The sequence below is a fragment of the Coenobita brevimanus genome, chromosome 84 (assembly GCF_032717465.1).
Source record: "Coenobita brevimanus isolate Jiangsu-jjx chromosome 84, ASM3271746v2, whole genome shotgun sequence".
Classification (NCBI taxonomy): Eukaryota; Metazoa; Arthropoda; class Malacostraca; order Decapoda; family Coenobitidae; genus Coenobita; species Coenobita brevimanus.
This window is the reverse complement of record NC_137037.1, coordinates 35,435,009-35,441,545: the sequence shown is the minus strand read 5'-3', so window position 1 is coordinate 35,441,545 and position 6,537 is coordinate 35,435,009.

Below are 6,537 nucleotides of genomic sequence, written 5' to 3'. Positions count from 1 at the left end.
GGCACACCACGTGAATTCCTCGTCTTCTACTCGTGGAAGTCTGGTGGATTCTCGTGTACACGCAGGGCCGGATTTACCAATAGGCCAAGTTTGCCATTAGCTTAGGGCCCACTGGTATCTGGGGGGGGGGGCACTGAAACTAATCTGTAGCGCAGTGTGTCAGTGTATAACTTTGTTTCAAGTGTACACTGAGTATTTCATTATATAATCTATTCACAACCATAAGGAACCCAGTACAATAAGTATAGTCCCGCAGTGGTCTTTAACCAGTGGGCCATTGGGTGGTTCTCAAGTGGGCCACTGAGTAGGCCCTATAGTAAAATGAAGAAAAATATATATATATATATATATATATATATATATATATATATATATATATATATATATATATATATATATATAGATATATATAGATATATATATATTTGGTTCTCAAGTGGGCCACTGAGTAGGCCCTATAGTAAAATGAAGAAATATATATATATATATATATATATATATATATATATATATATATATATATATATATATTTACTGAAACATGCAAACATTTCTATAAATCTGAGGGCCCACTAATGAGATCATAAGAAGAGGAGTAAACTCACCACCCCTTGTCTCGATCATGACCTCGGTGAACTTTGACCTCAACTTGTAAGATAAATTTTACTCAAAACTTTGCAGATTGTATTTTAAATTAAGTACAGTATAGTAATAGGAACTGACTGATTTCTACTGTATATAATATTCAACTATAATATTTTGCTCTTAAAAGCAGATTTTGTTTCCAATTAAAAATAGCAATAGGAAAAGGCTGATTATAAATTGTGTATATTATTCAACTAAAATTTTACTCAACTCTGTAGATTTTGTTTGTTTAATTATTGTAATCAGAACAGGCTTACTTTTTGTGTGTTTATTATGAGACTGTAGTTTTTATTTGATGAAAATATCACTGGCAAATGAAATTAGCTAACTGGTTTTGAACAGTCTGTCATCATCATCCGGACCTCCTTTCCCACCCTAGTGCAGGGTGAGGATGAGCAGTTTGTGTCCCATGATAAACAGCAGGTAACCCCAAGTGAGACTTTGTCCCGCTCACCATTTTTGGTAATGATTTATTACAACCTAAGCTTTGTTTTAAGTATAATTGCTGTACTTGGTTGATTTTACTATTGCTGCGTTTTCATGAGGCTTTTAACTGGTATCGACTGCTTTAGACCGGTCTTATTGCTGTTCTGGCGAGACAATTAGACCGGTACAGATTGGTCGAAAGCAGTCCTGCCCCAGAAGCTAGCCTAGGCCAGACTAGTCTGCGCACAAATGTATGCGGGTTAGCAACAGCCAAGAAGGAGGCCAGGAGCGTCCGTGGCAGGGTGTAAACATCGATGGTCAACAATGGCGGACTTAGGAATAAGGTTTGTTTTAAATTAGATTTTTTACGCTAATAGAAGCACATGATCATCCAAGAAGGGAATCAAATAAATCTCACCATGAAGTAGAGGATTTGTATTATTTTAGATCGCACGAAATAAGATTAATAAAGCATTAATGTGACCGAAATAAAATTCGAGGGGAAGCAGGAGGATAGCTCAGATTTCGTCGAAAGAATACGGACTCAGTCTTCTTCAACTTTACATGTATTCTGTGAACCTTTAAGGCAGGTTTCAGCCCTATTTCTTTGGGAATTTGGCAAGACTCTTTTATTTCTTGCCATTGTGACATTCTTCCAAGCCACTCCCAATCACTCTTGCAGCCAGTAGGAGGCTCGGACAGGATCGGACCGACATTTGCCTGTTCTCGCGACCACTTATGAGTCCAGACCCGTCTAAACTGGTCCAAAGTGGCCCGCAAAAATGCGGCTTATTAGAGTGACAGAAAATTTATTCATGGTAATAGCAAGGTGATGTTGGAGAAGCTTAAGAATAAAAGGTAATGTGAAGCTTAATTGGTGTAACTTTTCCCTAGTTACCAGAACTTGGTCAGCCATTCAGTGGGGAGGGAGTTAATCTACCCTGCCTTCAAAATATCAGCAGGTGGGGCTACTCCACCACCTTAATCTGTATAAACTATAACACCCAGGGCAAAATGGTATTAACAGGCTGTATGTTGTACAATTCAGTCCAGTTGGGGTGTTGCCTATTATGTAATAAATTAATTAAGAAGTATTATACGTACAGAAATTTATCTTACAGTTTTGTAGTACATGATATTGTAATTTTTGTTTTTGGATAAGCCTACCATTGTGGTCCACATGTAATTTTTGATGGACGTTTGAATGTATTTTGATAGACTGTTGACATGTACACCGAGAGTGAGCCTTTTCATATCTTGCATCACTGGAATTGCCTATTTTGATATTTGTGCAGTCAATCGTTATTCAGTTCAGATGTCTAAAAAGCTAGCAGAATTACAAATTCAGTGGCAGTTTGTTAGCCTGGCATTTTTTTTTTTTCCCATAAAACAGACAGGGAGATTATTTTGGTTTTATGTTTGCTTTAAAATTAAGGGCTCATTTAATGAAAAGATGAATGATTTAAGACAATTAATGAAGAATAAAAATACACAAAACTACTTTATTTATTATTTAAAAATACACCTGTTTTTAGTTTTCAGTATTGTGCAGACTATATGAATATCTTGCAAAAGATATATTAGCCTTTGCATAGTACTGGAAATTCATATGATTAATAAGCTCGATTAATTCGTAAGTAAGCATACACGTGATTTATTCCATCAGATATTACTGTGTATTACACGTGAATTTGGACATGTGTAGTCCACGTGTTTTCCTCGCGGATTCAAAATGCATTTTAGATCAGATATCCACGTCTTTTCCACGTGTATTCCACATGAATTATGTGACATTTGTCCTCTGGGACTGTGCTTTAAGCCTTGTGCACACCGAGATACAAAGTCTAGAGACAGTCGAGCAACTATGTATCTCGACCGTTGCGAGACAGTCCAGATACAGACGGGCGACAGTCCAGAGACACTCTGGAGACAAGGCAGCTTTGTCTCTGGATTGTCTAGAGACTGTTGCGAAACAGTCGCTAGACATTTCTGCTATTTTTTCGCTGGACTGTTGCTAGACAGTCGAGAGAGTCCAGCGACTTTGAAATATCAGTTTACAACCAACATTTATCATTAATCTTAAGAAGTGATGTTCCAGTCACAGGCAAAATGTACATGTGAAGATATACATTTATTGACGAATATATATATATATATATATATATATATATATATATATATATATATATATATATATATTTATATTTATATATATAAATGAATAATTGCCAAAACAAACAGTGAAATCACTAAAGCAAATAATTATGTCATGACTGAACCATATACGTAAACATAATTTTTCATGGATGTACAGTATGTAAAACGTGTAAATATACCATAATTATTATTAGGACAGACCCATTATACATACAGTATAATCTTTCACCGATGATGTATAACTTATATTCCTAATTAGAGTATATAAATATACTCTATAATTATTTAGGATAGAACCATATACATATAATTATTCAATGTATGTAAAATTGTTATGCATAAATAATGTAAAAATATGTGAATACTGACACCTCATAGCAGGAGGTGTGCGTTTGTAAATGCGAACCTGAAAAAAAAAAAAAAAAAAAAAAAATCCGTCATCCGTTGCCAAATCTCTCCGCACCGAGCAACTTGTATCTTGTCTCCCATATTTAGTGGGAGACAAGATACAACCGAAATCTTGTCTCTGGAGTGTCGCGCGACTGTCCAGCGACAGATTTAGTTTTTCCTGAGACTGTCGCGCAACAGTCTAGTGACGCTGTCGCGCGACTTTTGCTGGATAAAGTATCTTGGTGTGTACGTGACCCAGAGACAGTGTCTAGCGACTATTGCGAGACAAAGTTAGATTTTTCTAAGACTGATGCGAGATAGTCCAGAGACCATGTTGCGTGACTTTGTATCTTGGTGTGTATGAGGATTTTGTCTTACTGAAAACTCAATAATTCCCGTAATGAGAAATAAAAAACATACTGTATAAACACAAATAATAATTGATATCAGTAACCAGGACACACCTGAAGATTTTATGCCGCACCTGAAAATGATTTTGGTTAATACAGACAGTTATATATAAGAAAGGAAGAACTGACGACTATACCTAAAATGCAGAAGCACACAAAAACAGTGTACGATAATTGCCTACAAAATATACCGGTACTCTAAAGATGCTTGCAAATGAAAATAAACATTTACAGTATCTGTAAAAATATGAGACATATATCGCTGTGAAAATTAAATAGAAATGTATTGGGCAAAAACAATACTCACATGTTGTCAAGAATGTAAGCAAATGCTTTCACAAACATATCGTTCACATTTATAAATACTAGAGCACTAGTACCATTAATGCTGAAACATATTCTGGGACAGAAAATATACATACACCCAATACAAATTCCTGTGGTTTTCGAGGGTACAATACCTCGTCAGGCCCTCTGGCGGGACACGGCGTATTTAGGACAAAGAAATATGGGCGCTAAGGTAAAACAAACTATTTTTAAAGGGTACATATATATATATATATATATATATATATATATATATATATATATATATATATATATATATATATATATATATATAAAAGCAGTGATGATCGCCGTCCTAATCACTAAACACTAAGTCATGTTGATGACGCAGATATAAGCTGAGTCTCCTACTCACTGCCGTTTGTCAAACAAGGCTAACTACTGGAAATCAAAACATCTACAAACAAAATTCACAGACGCAATACAAACCGTAATTACAATGCACAAACTACACTTAGCAGCCAAACAATAAACTAGATCACTCACCTTGAAGCAGGACTATCACACCGTTGTAATCAAGCAAGACTCTGAAACAAAGCACTCAGCTGTGGGTATTCACAGAGCGAAGAAGGACATCTAACCAACAACGCAATTGGGTAGCGAAAAGGTAAGAGATATCTCTGACCGTTAAAGGGCTATTGAAAGCTATCTCTAATCTTTTTCCTTTGAAGGTACTCCTTAATGCTATTGGATGCATCCCTTGGAGAGTTCCCACACTCACAACCCTAGAATCGTAACAAAAATCTTGAATAATGTTATTGGTATGACGAAGTCAGACGAACACATGTGGACCCATCGGCGCCGGTTTGGAGTTGGTTAAGCAATTACCATCGATAACGAAATTGCATAAGCTGTTGATCATGGTGAATCATAGGGTAGCATTGTCAATACATAAGAAATAACAGACAGGTGCTACATATATAATTCAAATGGAATTTCAAGAGGCGTTGTTCAGAAACCATCAGACAGTCGATTAAGTGACTGTAGTTGTGGAAAACGTGCAGAAACCACGAGATATTGCACGTTTGAGAAAGGATGATAACCAGTGAGCATTCCTGTCATTGGCTGCCACCCATCCTACTCAAACATCCCATCTCATATATTTCTATCAGCTCCATCTATCTCATCCTTGGTCTCCTCTTCGTACTCTCCAAGTCAGGCTCTCAACTTCTAGCTTCTTATCTTGGCCAAACCATCTCATTGTTTGTACTATCATTTTCATTTACATATTTTATGTTGCAGGTAAAAATAGCATCAGTTATACATTTTGAAGGCTCCTTTACTGAAGCGAATTTAACAGGTAAAAACCATTCTGCTTTCCAGAAGTGGGTTTGCTAATTGGATGTGCAATTTAAGGTGAAAAATTAAATGGTTACACACTAACACTAGTTATAGTTTTTTGTTGTGGTTGTATTATATAACTGTACTGTAAGCCAGTCTTTGTTTAACCTAAAACAGTACTCTGCTTGTAGGACTGCTAAACTTCAGCTTTTCAGCACATTCACTTCTGGCCAACAATTTCACCAAATCAAATAAGTATTGGAGATTTGATGTGGTAAGGCACACCACTACTTACTTCTAGCTTAAATGAAGGTCCAAAGTCTAATGAATGAGGAGACAGGAAAGAACAGACAAAAGTGAAGAAAAAAGCGGAAGGAAAAAGATATTAGTTTTTTTTTTAATAACTAATGTAATTATATGCTGATGACACACATCTTTCCTTGGTGATGGTAACTGAATATTGCATGGTGTGAGCTTTGAGAGCTGTATGTAAGAATCAAATTTGACAGTGCAAGAGAACATCATTATTATTTTAGAGGAATGAAATTACTGACTGTGCAGTGACTCTGATTGGCCATTTAGAGGAATACATTATGAACAGCAGTAAATATTTTTTTAGGTAGTGTGATGAAGAAAATTAAAAGTACTGATATTATTTTCAAGATGTACAACAAGGAATGGGGCTTGCAGTTTTATTGTAACTAGGTAGCGGTAAGGAGACCAGTAAGAATGGAAGTAGAGAAGCCAGTGCATGACAGTACACTAAAATAATTCCACCACGTCTACAAGGAAAGGATAGATATTATTGAGGTGTATGTCACGAGTGGGAGCCATGGAAATGAGTCATATGATTGAGCTTGTGGATTAACATGAAGATGTC